This window comes from Hyla sarda, chromosome 10, assembly GCF_029499605.1.
Source record: "Hyla sarda isolate aHylSar1 chromosome 10, aHylSar1.hap1, whole genome shotgun sequence".
NCBI classification, from domain to species: Eukaryota; Metazoa; Chordata; class Amphibia; order Anura; family Hylidae; genus Hyla; species Hyla sarda.
Genome location: NC_079198.1, coordinates 89,644,195 through 89,662,399, shown reverse-complemented (window position 1 = coordinate 89,662,399; position 18,205 = coordinate 89,644,195). Strand labels below are relative to the sequence as shown.

At 43.9% G+C, this 18,205-nt stretch overlaps 1 protein-coding gene across 8 annotated transcripts in view; it reads left to right on the top strand.

Moving 5' to 3' along the window:
• NCAM1 (neural cell adhesion molecule 1) overlaps positions 1-18,205 on the top strand; it is a 457,028-nt gene that overhangs the window by 338,601 nt on the left and 100,222 nt on the right. The window lies entirely within an intron of this gene.

Below are 18,205 nucleotides of genomic sequence, written 5' to 3'. Positions count from 1 at the left end.
GGGCTTATTTTTTGCGCCATGATCTGAAGTTTTTATTGGTACCATTTTTGTTTTGATCAGACTTTTTGATCACTTTTTATTCATTTTTTGGGACTTTGGAATTTTTTTGCGCGTACGCCATTGACCTTGCGGTGTAATTAACAATATATTTTTATAGTTCGGACATTTACGCAAGCGGCGATACCACATATGTTTATTTTACATTTTTATTTACACTGTTTAATTTTTTTTTATGGGAAAAGGGGGGTGATTCAAACTTTTATTAGGGAAGGGGTTAAATGATCTTTATTAACACTTTTTTAAACTTTTTTTTTGCAGTGTTATAGCTCCCATAGGGACCTATAACACTGCACACACTGATCTTTTACACAGATCACTATCATGTATTAACACGCCTGTAATCAGTGTTATCGGCGCTTGAATGCTCCTGCCTGGATCTCAGGCACGGAGCAGTAATTCGCCGATCGGCCACCGAGGAGGCAGGTAAGGGCCCTCCCAGTGTCCTGTAAGCTTTTCGGGACGCCGCGATTTCACCGCGGCTGTCCCGAACAGCCCGACAGAGCAGCCGGGATACTTTCACTTCCGCTTCAGACGCGGCGGTCAGCTTTGATCGCCACGTCTGAAGGGTTAATACAGGGCATCACCGCGATCAGTGATGTCCTGTATTAGCCGTGGGTCCCGGCCGTTGATGGCCGCCGGGACCGACCCGATATGCGTGACCCTGCGGCATATCGCGGGAGCCGGCCGAGGACGTAAATATACGCCTTTCGTCGTTAAGGGGTTAAATGAACACAAAGGATGCCCTTTATTACTGAACACTATTTCAGATTCCAGAGCATGGTAGAATTTATTTGCACAACTTATAGAAAGCTTAATAGTATATTTAACCCCTTAAGGACCAAGTGTTTTTCTGTTTTTGCACTTTTGTTTTTTCCTCTTTACCTTTTAAAAATCATAACCCTTTCAATTTTGCACCTAAAAATCCATATGAGGGCTTATTTTTTGTGCCACCAATTTTACTTTGTAATGACATCAGTCATTTTACCCAAAAATCTATGGCGAAATGGGGAAAAAAATCATTGTGCGACAAAATTTAATAAAAAACACAATTTTGTAAATTTTGGGAGCTTCCGTTTCCACTTCGTAAATTTTTCAGTAAAAATTACACTTTATTCTGTTGGTCCGTACGGTTAAAATGATACCCTACTTATATAGGTTTCATTTTGTTGTACTTTTGGAAAAAAATCATAACTACATGCACGAAAATTTATACATTTAAAATTGTCATCTTCTGACCCCTATAACTTTTTTATTTTTCCGCGTACGGGGTGGTATGAGGGCTCATTTTTTGCGCCATGATCTGAAGTTTTAATCGGTACTTTTTTATTGCTTTTTATTCCTCTTTTTTATGGTATAAAATAGTTACCAAAAATACGCTATTTTGGAATTTTGAATTTCTTTGCGTGTACGCCATTGACCGTGCGGTTTAATTTATTATATATTTTTATAGTTCGGACATTTATGCACGCGGCGATACCACATATGTTTATTTTTATTATGTTTATATATTTTTATATGGAATTTGGGAAAACTTTTAATAAGGAAGGGGTTAATGTGTGTGTTTTTAATTTTTTTTTTAAACTTTTTTGTAAACTTTGTTTACACGCTGTTAACTTTGACAGCGGCAATCTAAAAGGTTAATAGCCGGCCACGGCGATCGCCACATGTCGGCTATTAACGCCGGCCCCCAGCTACAGGAGCCCGCGTCATACCCCGTTAACGGCCATTGGACGAGCATAGACGTCCATGGTTGTTAACAGGTTAAAGGGAAACTGAACTCACAGCAGCATCACCCACACTAACATGAATATACAGGTAGATGGTGCGAGTGATGCTGTTTTATATGCTTCTTACTGGGTGAAAATCAGTGCAGCCTTTTAGGAGATATTCATATTGTTTCTTATTTGTCTTGACAGCATTGGGAGGCAGCTGCTGCTGTATGTGCAAAGCTTTCTCCGGCCGACAACTTCACCCCTTCAGCTGATAACCATACCCCTTCATAAATATTCATCTCCTTTTCCTCAGCATGTCAATGAAGGGTTGGAGTTATCAACCAAAGGGGGTAAGGTTTTTAGCCTGGAGTAGCAGTAGAAAGCTTTGCACATACAGTAGCTGCCGTCTCCAGTACAGTTAAAGTAAAAACCATATTAGCAACAAAATGAATATCTCCTAAATGACTAAACCTGCACTATTGACCTGTATATTCATGGAATCTGATGAATCTGAATTTGTTACGAATTTTAGGAAAAATTTGATTCGCAATGAATGTGAATATCGCAGCAATTCGATTGCGCTAATTGCTCCAGGGCATCTAAAATGGCAGATCCACATGTGAGAACATGTAGAAAGGAATCCTGGGAAGGCGGGAACAAGGGTTGGTGGGATGACCCTGTCACATGCAGCATGCAGCCTATCAGCAGCCACCCCTGTGATGTCACAGCCCTATATAATCGGCAGCCATCTTGCGGCCACTCACATCAGCGTTCTATTGCATAGAGAGGAACAGGGAGCAGTGTGTTGCACAGAAAAGCTTTTTTACAGCAGCGATTCACCTCAAGCCCTAATCCAGCCTAGAAGCACTGATTGAAAAGGGAGTGAGATTGAGAGAGAAAGTGCAATTTTGGGTGTAGTACACAGCAACTGTGTGCTGCAGCACTGGTGTGTACAACAACTGAAAAGCTAATAGCAGGGTGAGCAGAGCACTAAAAGCGTATTGTTCTCTATTAAGTATAACCTGTGTGTATATCTAAGTGATGTACCATTTTGCTCCTGTTAAAGTCTTAAGGGCCTATTTCCTGTGAAAGGCTAGACAAAAGTACACACCTGCTGCTGTTGTAGACAAATACTGTTTTTAGCGTCCTGGAGCGCATTGTACTCCCCTCATAAGTTCATACCACATACATACATCTATGTGTACCATTTTGTTCCTGTTAAAGTATTAAGGGCCTAGTTACTGTGAAAGGCCAGACAAAAGTACACACCTGCTGCTGTTGTAGACAAATACTGTTTTAAGCGTAGTGGAGCGTATTGTACTCCCCTCATATATGCACTAAGTATGTCAGGCAGAGAAGTGCCAGGACATGCACAGAGGAGTGGCAGAGGCCTAAATTCATCAGGCGCATGCAGAGGTCACAGCAGACTAGGGACAAGTGGCAACAGGAGTTGCAGCGAGAGGCCTGAGCTCCTGGTATCAGCTAGCAGTCGTGTTTCGACAAGCAACCCATCTTCTGTAATTTACTGGTTAACTCGGTCATCCACTTCATCACAAGTGACATCTGACACCCCCAGTCAACATTAGGTGGGTTCCTCAGACACAACCATCAGTTGGCATGTCCCGGGAGCAGTCCCTGTCCTCCAGTTGCCTCTGTCCTATGCTGTTCCCTCACCCATAGAAGTATCCTATGCTGTGGGTTCAGCTCCACATTTTAGTCAGGACAATCTACTAGAGGACAGTCAGCAGTTACTGGCCAGCCAAGAAGTGCTGGAGACATCCCCTGCTTCCTTTGCTAGGTGAGCAAGTAATGATGATGAGAGTGATGTAGTATGTGGTGTTGGGAGTGTTCAGGCTCCTGAAGCACACACAGTTGAGGAACCTGAGGAGGACATCAGTGACATGCTGACACAACTCGATCATGATGATGAAGCCGATCGCACTTTGGAGCTGGGTGCAGGAGGGGCTTCATTATCATCAGGAAAAGAGGGTGGCAGGTTGCCCATGAGGTAGCAGTTGAGCCAGCAAGGTGGTACCATGGTTGGGAGTCAGCATGGTGGCAGCAGTGGGAAGTCTGGAGCCAAACGTTCTCGGGGTACACCACCTGCTTCGTGACAGCCTACCTGCCCGGGAGGTAGTGGAACAGGGGTCGCTGGAGTCAGCGGCAGTAGCAGTTAGTCAGTGCGGACTGTTGGGGGGAAAATCAGCTACTCGGCGGTGTGGCTGTTTTTCATCAAGTATCCGGAGGATGTTAACATAGCCACATGCAATAAAAAAAAAATACCTTTAATCTTTTCAACCGTGAGGCCCTTTGGTCTGGTCAGGCTGCCGCCACCTCTAGGCTGTGTCATTCTGTCACCATATGGTCTCCTCTTGCTGATGCCACCTCAAGGCTTGGTCATTCTGCCACATTTTGGTCTCCTCTTGCTGGTGCCACCTCCAGGCTGTGTCATTGTGCCACCATTGTGGTCTCCTCATGCTGCTTGGACATTACCTAAAATTATTCATGGTAATCTTCTATTTAAAATCTTCAATTGAAATTTGAAACTATATCTTTAATAATATTTTCAGTTGTGAGGCCCTATGGTCTCCTCATACTGCTGGGATATTACCTTAAACATTTTATGGTCATCTATTTAAAATCTTCAATTTAAATTTGAAAATATATCTTCAAACGTTTCAATTGTGAGGCCCTATGGTCTCCTCTTGCTGCTGCCGCCTCCAGCCTTGGTCTTTCTGCCACTATATGGTCTCCTTATGCTCCTGCCGTCTCCAGGCTGTGTCATTTTGCTGCCATGTGGTCTCCTCATGGTGCTGGCACATTAAATAAAAATTTTAAATAAATCATTTGAATTAATTTTAATTAATAATTTTAATAAAAATGCCGCTCCAGCATACCATGTGTGCTGGGCACGACGGTGTCACGCTGTTCTTCACATGGTTTGCCATGGCAAACGGAGTCACACACGGGAGGACCTGCTAAAAGTAATTTATCAAGAAATTGAATAATGACTTACTCCACGAAAACTGGAAATGAGAACCATGGTGATCGACAACGGGAAGAACATCTTGCCTGCGCTGTGACAAGGAAGACTGAGCCATGCGCCCTGCATGGCACACGTGTTGAATCTTTTTGTCAAGCTATTCCTGAAGTGTTACTCCCATCTGCAAGACATACTAACAATGGGAAGGAAACTTTGCATGCACTTCAGCCACTCGTACACTGCAAAGCACACCCTCCTTGAGCTGTAGCGTCAGAACGGCATCCCCCAACATAGTCTGATTTGCGACGTTTCCACACATTGGAATTCCACCTTCCATATGTTGGATCTACTATACGAACAGAGAAAAGCCATCACCGATTTCTTGATGATCCAAGCGGATAGGGGGACTCCCCTGTGTAACTTCAATGTCAACCAGTGGCAGATCATACATGACACCTGGCGTTTGCTCAGGCCTTTTGAAGATGCCACATTATTAATCAGTCACCAGGATTACGGGAAGAACTACGTCATTCCATTGCTTCATATCCTACAACACATGTTGAAAACAATGGCTGGTCAGGGCACTGGAGACGTGACGCCTACATCTTGAGGCCACATGAGCCCTATGGGGGCTCAACTGGAGGGGGAGGGGGATAGTGGAGGTATTGCGAAATGGGTGATGAGGAAGACGAGACAGAGGACCCAGACACACTGTGGCCATGTGGTCTCCTCATGCTGCTGGCACATTAAATGAAACTTAATCTCAATCTATTTTAAATCTTCAATTAAAATTTTCGGAAATATCTTTAATCCTTTCAATTGTGAGGCCCTATGGTCTTGTCAGGCTGTTGCCACCTCCAGGCTGGGTCGTTCTGCCACTATATGGTCTTCTCTTGCTGCCTCCAATTCCAGACTGTGTCATTCTGCCACATTATGGTCTCCTCATGCTGCTGCTACCTCCAGGCTGTGTCATTGTGCCACCATATTGTCTCCTTATGCTATTGGTACCTTAAATTAAACTTTTAAAATGTTAATCTATCTAAAATCTTCAATTTAAATTTTCAAAAATATCTTTAAACTTTTCTATTGTGAGGCCGTATGGTCTCGTCGGGCTACTGCCACCTCTAGGCTCTGTCATTTTGCCGCCATGTGACTCCTTGTTATATTGGGTTTTGTGGTCATACAGTATTAGTTCAAAGTAAATGCTTCGAGCACCCGGGACATTAAACTTGTGAATCTAATCAAAATCTTCCATTTAAATTTGAAAAAATCTAGGTAAACTATTCAAGACTGAGGCCCTATGGTCGTCGACGTCATATATTACCTGTGGAATTACCACAAGAAACCAATCAAACGGGTTGGAGCGATAACAATGAACCATAACTGATTAAATAAAACATTCACACTTTCACAATTGGGGGGGGGGGGGGGGTGTTGCTGAGAGGCAGGGGGTGGAACAGGTGGTAGCTCACCTGGTGTAGGACCGCCAGCTCGATTTTAAGATACAGGTACAAGCTCTTTCACTGCAGCCACTTCAAGCTTTGTGCCCATTTGAAGTGGACACTCAGTCATGAGCATGGGGGTGCACTGAGAGGCAGGGGCTGGGACAGGCAGTAGCTGGCCTCGGGCGGACCAAAACAAATTTTGGGGGGAAATTTGGGGAATCGGCTGTGGACATAATATAGAGTTGCTATAAGAAAGACCAGTGAAAGACCAGTGAGCCAGCAATTTACAACACCAATCACCTCCATTAAAGGGAAACTGACAGGCTGTTCTCCTTCACTGAACCCAATATACTTGATTATAGTGCAGGTGAACAGCATTACAACAATGGGTCACTTACATCATGCTGTATGGTGGATTAAAATGTATTCCTCCTGGTATCCTCATTGCTATAGCACTGCTGTGCGCAATGGAGGCAGGGTGCTGGCTTACAAAGCTCCTCTGCCTTCCCTATACACATTGCTATGCCTGCCCATCTGATGACTATTCTAATTTCTTCATTCTCACGTTTCAAGTGACATAAGAGCCTGGCACGGGAGCAACGCCTGCTCTCTGCTATAAGAGCAGAACGCTCCTGTGCAGGAAGAAGCCCTAATGAAAAGAGTGAAGAAATTAGAATATTCATCAGATGGGTGGGAATAGCGCTGAGTATAGAGGATGCAGGGGAGCTCTGCAATCTGGCTCCCTGCCTCCTTTGCGAACAGCAACGCTATGTTATGTAAGTGACCTATCGTTGTAAAAATGTTTAGTTTATGGAGAGAAGCAAAGCTGATGAGCACCACACAAGTCCTGATGCAAGTCCCGGAACCTACAACAAAGGCTTTCTTTATTTGAGGAAGCAAAGCAGGACGTCAATGGCTGGAGCGATCAACAGGAGTAGAGCAAAACAGTGTTTCACCAGCAGCTTCTTCCGGCTCTAATAATCTGGTTGTAATAATGTTTACTTGCATTATAATCCAGTTTAGTGCGGGTGAACAGTCTGTCAGTTTACCTTAAATACTTATGGTAAAATTTATGCACATGTGCATACTGACAGTTATGATGGCCATACACTTTCAATAGCTGTCAACTGAATGTTCATTTGGCTGACAGCTTTCTCTCCCAATCTACCCAGCACATGAGTTCTCAGCAAGCTAGACCATTTATGTGTTCTCAGTGGAGAGAGGAGGGGTAAGCTCCTGCCAGACTGATCTGATGGCTGCTTACCTCTGCGTGAGAGCAATATGGCCAGGCAGTTATAATCTAACATCTTGACCCTTCTCTTCCCAACTTTATCAGATGGGTGGGAATAGTGCTGAGTATAGAGGATGCAGGGGAGCTCTGCAAGCTGGCTCCCCGCCTCCTTTGCGAACAGCAGCGCTATGTTATGTAAGTGACCTTTCGTTGTACTGCTGTTTACTTGCACTATAATCCAGTTTAGTGCGGGTGAACAGTCTGTCAGTTTCCCTTTAATACTTATGGTAAAATTTGGGCACGTGCATACTGACAGTTATGATGGCCATATACTTTCAATAGCTGTCAACTGAATGTTCATTTGGCTGACAGCTTTCTCTGCCAATCTTCCCAGTACATAAGTTCTCAGCAAGTTAGACCATTTATTTGTTCTCAATGGAGAGAGGAGGGGTAAGCTCCTGCCAGACTGATCTGACGGCTGCTTACTCCTCTGTGTGAGAGCAATATGGCCAGGCAGTTATAATCTAACATCTTAATGCTTCTCTCCCCAGCTTTATATGTCTAAGTAGAGACAGGAGGCTGCCATATACTTTATACAGCTGGCTGAAGTTGGCAGGTTTGGCCAACTTTTGTCTAAAGTATAAGGAGCCTATATATGGTAGCAGGTGGAATAAATGGCCATGTGTTATCTCTGGTGCAAGTGTTGGACGAGAAATTAAAATACCTGTCTGACTCACCTTCCTCAAAAAATGTATCAGCCCCTATAGTTCAGAAATAACTGGTATAACAAGTAGCCGGCCATTAGACACCAATGAAACATGGAAAAATGTTTAACTCTTATTACCATTAAATAAGTGTATACAGATTTCACTGCTTTTCGGGTTTCTAAAGCACATTGACTAGCTAAACTGATCATTTGTCACTCACCATCACAAGTTTAGTAGAGTCCCTAATCTGGATCCCACAGCAGTTACAATGTGATAGTTCATCCTTGCATTATATTTCCAACAGCAGAATACCAATAGGTTATGTTTGACATATTGTATGCATTAAACAGATTCCTGTTGTAACAATTGGAGAGATGAAACATGAAGTTACATATCTCACCTAGTATCATGGTTTTTATCTGTTTAAAACATATGCAAGGTGCTTTGAAACCCATCTAACCAGTGCCTGATAAACCCCATTGACCTATACAAAGGATCCATTGGCTTCCGGACAGTTTTTTGTGTTTTGACTCTGGGAAGAGGCTTGATGCTATCAAAATAGAATGTAGTCAACAGGGGTATTTGTTTTCCAATGTGTCAAGTAGGTTTTAACTCTAGTGCAAGAAATAAAGAAGCCCCTTGAGTTTCACATAGCCGGTTAGCCTCTCTACATGTGTGTGGACAGTGGATTCATTGCTGCAGAGATTTCACCCTATAATGAGGCTATAAATCTGATGCTGTCTTTATATGTTTAGCTGCTTTTTTTGAGGATCTGCTTTGCTTTTATTATAAACTCAGAAGACACTAAAAGGAAAGAGAACATATGACTGTCAATTACTCCCAAATTCAGGAGCCCATAAAAATGTAATTTGCAATTGCTTTCCATTTCAGAATGGTTTCAGTACATTAGTTTAAGGTATAATTAGATTAAATTGTTTACAGTCATTTGCCTGTTGACAGCACCTTTATAGCATCAGGATGTTGTAATTAGAAGTGGTTAGAGGCAAAGCAGGTTGACCAGTCAGGAGCACATCATATCTCTCCACATCTTAATTAGGGGAGATTACTGCCGTATGCATCAAATATTATCCTGCAGTAATACACTATAAATGGAGTTTGGCGTTGGGGTGAGTTATTGGCCCTTGTAAAGTTGGGAGTGGTCGCAGTGCATTTCATGTACAGTACATTCTTTTTTCTCAGTGTGGCAGTCAGTTGGCATCAATTACATTTTTATTCAACGTCTTTTAAGAAGTATGGTGCTTGACTGGTAGTAGACTAATAAGCAAACCACCTTAAAGTTTGGAAAATTTTATTTCCATCAGGTTTTTACAGTAGTTCAATTAAAGGAGTTAAGTGGCAGAAAAGAATCATGCCCTATCCGCTCATCCCCTATCTGGGACCCCCCTGCGATCTCCAGTACAGGCCCCCAGCTTGGCCCCGTCTCTGCTCCTCTAATGTGCGTGTTGTACCCAGAACTGAAACTGGTCAAAGCATGCCCCCTCCAGTTATCTGTATGGGAGAGGCGGAGTTCTCTCCCATAGATATGAATGGAGTGGGCATGTTTTGACCAGTTTCAGTGCTGGGTGCGATACGTCACTACTGGAGCAGAGCCGGAGCCCTGTACAGGAGATTGCGGTGGGTTCTACAAGTTGTACAATTACTTTATGTACTGTAATCAGAAGGATCTTGACCTTTCTTTTAATAGACTATGTTTTGGTGGCACAAACAGCATAAAGGCAAGAACATTGAAACATCTCACTTTAAGGCTACATATTTTTTAACAGTGTACATTTAAATTCTACTAAATATAGTTATTAGTAGATGGTATACATTGGCAACCTGTTCTAACAGTGTGCCGACAAATCCGAATGTAAGTTGTTTTTCAGAGGTGACCATAGTCTTGGCCTGCAGTACAATATGTTAAAATAAATGTATTATTTGGTTCTGTTTTATAATCTTACAGTACCACTTGTATAGACTTGGAAATATATAAAGTCCACATAGACCTGAGCCTCAGATTGTCAACATACACTGAGGCAACATTCCTCCCCATTTGCCCATTTTTTTCTTTAGTTTTTTTGTATTGTAATAATAATAACATTACATAACAGGTGTAACTATCCATTTTCCAATAGTGTTGGTTTTATAGAGACAATACTGTCATGGCCGTAAGTGTTGGCACCCCTGAAATTTTTCAAGAAAAGTAAGTATTTCTCACAGAAAAGTATTACAGTAACACGTTTTGCTATACACGTTTATTCCCTTTGTGTGTATTGGAACTAAACAAAAAAAGGGAGAAAAAATAAAGCAAATTGGACATAATGTCACACCAAACTCCAAAAATGGGCTGGACAAAATTATTGCCACCCTTTCAAAATTGTGGATAAATAAGATTGTTTCAAGCATGTGATGCTCCTTTAAACTCACCAGTAGCAAGTAACAGGTGTGGGCAATATAAAAATCATACCTGAAAGCAGATACAAAGGAGAGAAGTTCACTTAGCCTTTGCAATGTTTGTCTGTGTGTGCCACACTAAGCATGAACAACAGAGAGAGGAGAAGTAAACTGTCTGCAACAATCTTAAGGTTACAATTCCATCTCCAGAGATCTAGATTTGCCTTTGTCCACAGTGCGCAACATGTTTATTTATTTATTTTATTACAAAAGGTTTTTTACCCCCCCCCCCCTCCTTCCCCTATACATTTCTCCAATCCGGTTCCATTGCCCTGCCCGACCCACATCATCCACATATTCTTATTACCAATTAACATAATACCTCTCCTCCCCCTCCCATATCACATCCCTAACTAAATCACCATATAATTATACAAACAAAATAGAACAGAGTAAAACAATAATTGAAGCTCCTTCTCCCAAATCCTCACACGCCTCCTTTTTTGACGAAGGAATCTATTTCCTTCCAATACTTTACATACCTCAACTGTGCCGCTATATAATATAATCTGGAACCGCTAGGCCTCCATTCTTCATTTCCCTACATAAGTGTCCTAATTCCATTCTTGTTTTTTCCCTTCCCAAGCCAATTCCCTTTCCATAGCTTTAATTTCCTTAAATATTCGTTCTCCAAGCCATACCGGGCTATTGGTCAACACAAACAAAATCTGGGGCAGGATTATCATCTTTAATAAGCTGATCCTATCTGCCATACTACAGGACAAAATTATTTATCACCATCCTTAACAACACAATATTACCTTCTAACCAAAATTCACAACCAGGGGATAACAGATTGTAATACTTAGCACACACAGTCTATTATCAGGTATTTAAAAAAATAAGGAGAGAAATAAGTGATGAGGCAGCATAAATTAATAGATAGTCTCTCCGCAATTGCACAATTTAGAGTGCCAGAGTCTGTTGTTAATTTCTAGAACACAGAAGTTAATTATAGATGATATTGGTGGAAAGAAGTTATTGATGCAAAAAGGGAGGAAATTTCTTCAGACAATACATTCAACTATATATTTAATCCTATTTTTCTATAGGCTTCTAGGGGCTAGCAACAAGATGGTACCGTCTCTTTTTCCAAAGTCCAGCAGGGGAGCCTTTTAGGTGCAGGTGGAGAAATCAGATGAAACCCTAGATTTAATTAATCATATCCACGGGAGGGTTAAAATAAATAACGTTACCAACCGCCCTCCAACTTCCAGGGCAAAAGATAAAGTCCCCTCACAAAAATAATCCTTTTACTCCGGCTTCTATCCTCACACTTCCACCCCACTGCGATTTAGAGTATACTGTTACGCCATAGGCAGGCTGGAGCTTGGCTCCTCTCACCACTCCCATATTCTCCGAAAGATCCAGGGTCCCACGTGGGTCCCAGTTCCCCTGTCCTGCTCCTATTCGCTGTCAGATCCCCTCTGCTTCACGGCCGACCATCCGCTCTCCTCCTCCATTCCGGTCATGTGCCCGCACCGCCTCGCCTTCAACATGGACCATGCCGGCCTGCTCCCACAGCTCTCAAGGGATCCTAACAGCAGCAGTCCCTCCACAGCAGCCTCCTCGCTCGCAACCTTCTCCCGCACAGCCTCCTCCTCGCACAGACGGCTCCAAACTCAGGTACAAACAGGGATCATCACTCCAGCTGGCTGTGCCGGGTGGTTTAGAGCGGCACCTCACACGCACGTGCGTTCACATGCTCCTCTCCCACCCCACAGTGCGTGACATTATCAAGAAGTTTGCAACCCATGGTACTATAGCTAATCTCCCTGGGCGTGGACAGAAGAGAAAATTGATGAAAGCTGTCAATGCAGGATACTCCGGATGGTGGATAAGCAGCCCCAAACAAGCTCCAAAGATATTCAGCTATCCTGCAAACTCAGGGAGCATCAGTGTCAGCGCAAACTATCCGTCGACATTTAAATTAAATGAAACACTATGGCAGGAGACCCAGGAAGACCCACTGCTGACATAGAGACATAAAAACACAAGACTACATTTTGCCAAAATGAACTTGAGTAAGCCAAAATCCTTCTGGGAAAACGTCTTGTGGACAGATGAGACCAAGTTAGAGCTTTTTGGTAAAGCACATCATTCTACTGTTTAGCAAAAACGAAATGAGGCCTACAAAGAAAAGAATACAGTACCTACAGTGAAATATGGTGGAGGTTCAATGATGCTTTGGGGTTGTTTTGCTGCCTCTGGCACTGGGTGCCTTGAATGTTTGCAGGGCATCATGAAATCTGAGGATTACAAACGGATTTTGGGTCGCACTGTACAGCCCAGTGTCAGAAAGTTGGGTTTGCGTCCGAGATCTTGGGTCTTCCAGCAGGACAATGACCCCAAACATACGTCAAAAAGCCCCCAGAAATGGATGACAACAAAGCGCTGGAGAGTTCTGAAGTGGCTAGCTATGATTCCAGATCTAAATCCCATTGAACACCTGTAGAGAGATCTTAAAATTGCTGTTGAGAAAAGGTGCCCTTCCAATAAGAGAGACCTGAAGCAGTTTGCAAAGAAAGAGTGGTCCAACATTCCGGCTGAGAGGTAGCTTATTGATGGTTAACCTCTTCAGGACATAGGGCGTATGGATACGCCCTGCATGCCGAGTCCTTAAGGACCGAGGGCGTATCCATACGCCCGTGGGAATTCCGGCCCCCACCGCTAGCCGGTTGGGGACCGGAGCCGGATGCCTGCTGAAATCGTTCAGCAGGCATCCCGGCATATCGCCCAGGGGGGTCATTATGTCCCCCCATGTCGGCGATCGCCGCAGATCGCTGGACAATTCAGTCCAGCGATCTGCGGCGATTCCGGGTCAATCGGGTCTCCAGTGACCCGGTGACCCGGAATTACTGGCTGTTCGGGGCCGTCTCTGACGGCCCCGAACAGCCAGAGCCTGCAGGGGTGAGGTGGCACTGGTGCCACCTTACGATCGCCCTGATTCGTCGGCCGGATTACCGGCCGACCAATCAGGGCGCCTGCTGCGGGTGTCACTCCCGCACCCGCTCCGCCCCTCTTCCGGAGGACGTGAGCGGGTGCGGGATGTGCACCCCGGGTGCTGGGGACCCCGATCCCCAACGCCCCTGTTGGGATCGGGGCCCCAGGAGCAGCTGCGGCGGCGGAGACGACGAGGGACTGACCTGTGCGGCGAGGATCGTTGGAGGTGAGTGACAGCCTCCTGCTGTTGCTTAGCAACAGATCCCAGCATGCAAAAAGGGCATGCTGGGAGCTGTAGTTATGCAACAGCAGGAGGCAGACCACCACAACTCCCAGCATTCCCTTATGGGCATGCTGGGACTTATGGTTTTGCAACAGCTGGAGGCACATTCTTTCTATGGAAAAGTGTACCTTCAGCTGTTGTATAACTACAACTCCCAGCTTGCACAAACAGCTAAAGTGCATGCTGGGAGTTGTAGTGGTGCATCTGCTGGTTGCATAACTACAACTTCCAGCATGCCCGTTGGCTGTCGGTGACTGCTGAGAGTTGTAGTTTTGCAACAGCTGAAGGCACACTGGTTGTGAAACTCAGAGTTTTTTTTTACCTAACTCAGTGTTTCACGACCGGTGTGCCTCCAGCTGTTGCAAACTACAACTCTCAGCAGTCACCGTACACCATGCACCGTACATGCTGGGAGTTGTAGTTTTGCAACAGCTGGAGGCACACTGGTTGTGAAACACTGAGTTAGGTCACAAACTCAGTGATACATAACCAGTGTGCCTACAGCTGTTGCAAAACTGCAACTCTCAGCAGTCACCGACAGCCAACGGGCATGCTGGGAGTTGTAGTTATGCAACAGCTGGATGTCCCCCCCAATGTGAACGTACAGAGTACACTCACATGGGCGGAGGCTTACAGTAAGTATCTGGCTGCAAATTTGAGCTGCCGCAAACTTTCTGCTGCAGCTCAAATTGCCAGCGAGAAACTACTGTGAACCCCCGCCCGTGCGACTGTACCCTAAAAACACTACACTACACTAACACAAAAAATAAAATAAAAAGTAAAAAACACTACATATACACATACCCCTACACAGCCCCCCTCCCCAATAAAAATGAAAAACGTCTGGTACGCCACTGTTTCCAGAACGGAGCCTCCAGCTGTTGCAAAACAACTCCCAGTATTGTCGGACAGCCGTTGACTGTCCAGGCATGCTGGGAGTTTTGCAACAGCTGGAGGCACCCTGTTTGGGAATCACTGGCGTAGAATACCCCTATGTCCACCCCTATGCAATCCCTAATTTAGGCCTCAAATGCGCATGGCGCTCTCACTTTGGAGCCCTGTCGTATTTCAAGGCAACAGTTTAGGGTCACATATGGGGTATCTCCGTACTCGGGAGACATTGTGTTACAAATTTTGGGGGGTATTTTCTGCTTTTACCCTTTTTAAAAATGTAAAATTTTTGGGAAAACAAGCATTTTAGGTAAAAAATTATTTTTTTTTTTACATATGCAAAAGTCGTGAAACACCTGTGGGGTATAAAGGTTCACTTAACCCCTTGTTACGTTCCCCGAGGGGTCTAGTTTCCAAAATGGTATGCCATGTGGGTTTTTTTTTGCTGTCCTGGCACCATAGGGGCTTCCTAAATGCGGCATGCCCCCAGAGAAAAATTTGCGTTCAAAAAGCCAAATGTGACTCCTTCTCTTCCGAGACCTGTAGTGCGCCAGCAGAGCACTTTTCACCCCCATATGGGGTGTTTTCTGAATCGGGAGAAATTGGGCTTCAAATTTTTAGGGGTATTTTCTGCTATTACCCTTTTTAAAAATAAAAAAATTTTGGGAAAACAAGCATTTTAGGTAAAAAATTATTTTTTTTTTTTACATTTGCAAAAGTCGTGAAACACCTGTGGGGTATTAAGGTTCACTTTATCCCATGTTACATTCCCCGAGGGGTCTAGTTTCCAAAATGGTATGCCATGTGGTTTTTTTTTGCTGTTCTGGCACCATAAGGGCTTCCTAAAGGTAACATGCCCCCCAAAAACCATTTCAGAAAAACGTACTCTCCAAAATCCCCTTGTCGCTCCTTCCCTTCTGAGCCCTCTACTGCGCCCGCCGAACACTTTACATAGACATATGAGGTATGTGCTTACTCGAGAGAAATTGGGCTACAAATACAAGTAAAAATTTTGTCCTTTTACCCCTTGTAAAAATTCAAAAATTGGGTCTGCAAGAACATGCGAGTGTAAAAAATGAAGATTGTGAATTTTCTCCTTCACTTTGCTTCTATTCCTGTGAAACACCTAAAGGGTTAAAACGCTGACTGAATGTCATTTTGAATACTTTTGGGGGTGTAGTTTTTATAATGGGGTCATTTATGGGGTATTTCTAATATGAAGACCCTTCAAATCCACTTCAAACCTGAACTGGTCCCTGAAAAATACTGAGTTTGAAAATTTTGTGAAAAATCGGAAAATTGCTGCTGACCGTTGAAGCCCTCTGGTGCCTTCCAAAAGTAAAAACACATCAATTTTATGATGCAAACATAAAGTAGACATATTGTATATGTGAACCAAAAAAAATGTATTCGTAATATCCATTTTCCTTACAAGCAGAGAGCTTCAAAGTTAGAAAAATGCAAAATTTTCAAATTTTTCATCAAATTTACGGATTTTTCACCAAGAAATGATGCAAGTATCGACAAAAATTTACCACTATGTTAAAGTAGAATATGTCACGAAAAAACAATCTCGGAATCAGAATGATAACTAAAAGCATTCCAGAGTTATTAATGTTTAAAGTGACAGTGGTCAGATGTGCAAAAAACGCTCCGGTCCTTAAGGCCAAAATGGGCTCCGTCCTGAAGGGGTTAAAGGAAGTAACTGATTTCAGTTATTTTTTCCAAAGGGTGTGCAGCCAGATATTAAGTTAAGGGTGCCAATCGTTTTGTCCAGACCGTTTTTGGAGTTCGGTGTGACATAATGTCCAATTTGCTTTTTTTCCTCCCTTTTTTAGTTTAGTTACAATACACACAAAGGGAATAAACATGTGGACGTGTGTAACTGCAATCCTTTTCTGTGAGAAATACTTCATTTTCTTTCATGACTGTATATTGCTTGGACTATGAAAATAAAACAGTGATGTGGTGATTGAGATAAAACATTGTTCGAAAACCTATTGCCTATGGCAGCCAAATATAGTCCAGATTGATCAGATTCGATCATATTGTGTACTCATGTTTAGTGACTTTTATCCCTATTCTGCTGTGGTATGAATAATTTGCTAACAAATAAGATAAATTCTAGGGATCGACCGGTTATCGGTTTGGCCGATATTATCGGGCGATATTCACGATTTTGGACATTATCGGTATCAGCAATTACCTTGCCAATAATCCGATAATGCACCGCCCACCACCGCGCCGCACCCCCCACCACCGTACCGCACCGCCCCGGCCAGAGACCACCGCCGCCGCTGCCCCATTGCCTCCCCCATCCCCGGTTTTATAATGACCTGTTACCCGGGATACTTCTGGCTCCTGCGGCGTCCTGTGTTACGCTGTGCGCTGCGCAATGACGAGTGACGTCCTCAACATGACGTCACCGTCAGTGCGCACAGTGACAGCTCAGGAGGACGCCGCCGGAGCCAGAATTAGCGCGGACCCCGGGAACAGGTAATTATAAAACCGGGAATGGGGGAGGCAATGGGGCAGCGGCGGTCTCTGGCCGGGTCGGTGTGGTGGGGGGTGCGTTGCGGCGCAGTGCGGTGGTGGGGGGCAGTCGCGGTGGTGGTGATAGGACTCAGGAGGACTCCAGGACAGGCAGGGGGAGAGAAGCGGGTGGCAGCGGCGGTCTCTGTCACCGCAAAAGCCGCTGCAGTTCATTGATTTAGAGCGCCCGCTTTAAATCAATGATCTGCAGCGGTGTCGCCGGGGGGCATAAATAGCCGATAACTTATACCGGAGTATCGGAAGTTATCAGCTATCGTCCCTAACCTCCACAGAGTATCGATATCGGCCCTAAAAAATTGATATCGGTCGATCCCTAATAAATACCAAGTAAAACTTTCTGTACTCTTACTTTAGTATTGTTTGGTTAAACGTCTTTCCACCTTAAAGTTTTATGCAAGCGTAGTATGGGATGCATTACGGTGCCCATATTATTACTATTTGTCTACTGACCCAAACTAATAGCTACATGGAAATCTATAACACTGTCAGTTCAGTCATTTGACATGTGGTCAGCTATGGACTTGCCTGTATCATACCCGTGTTTAATTGTGACGGTAATTTTAGAAAAAAAAAGTTGATCCAGGCCCATATAAACATTACAGGGTGATTTCCCCATGTACAGCCCCCTCTATGATCTAATACATAGAGCCACTTAGAATGGCCATTTACTTGAACTGCTAAGCAGCAGGGAAACAGTATGACCACCAAAACTTTTCCCAAGTATCACAGCTGATTACTAGTGGTACAAGGAGCTGGAACAAGTCAGTCAGCTGTTTGTATTTTGAGAAGAGGTTTTCTGGATAAGAAACACTTCAAAACCTGATTTAGATGTTGGAGATGTCCAACATTTTTGGTAAAATATGTTTGACAAACAACAATGGAAACAAGCAGTTTACATATTGCAGTTATAAGCGAGAATACAAAGTGAACAGCACAGCTCTAA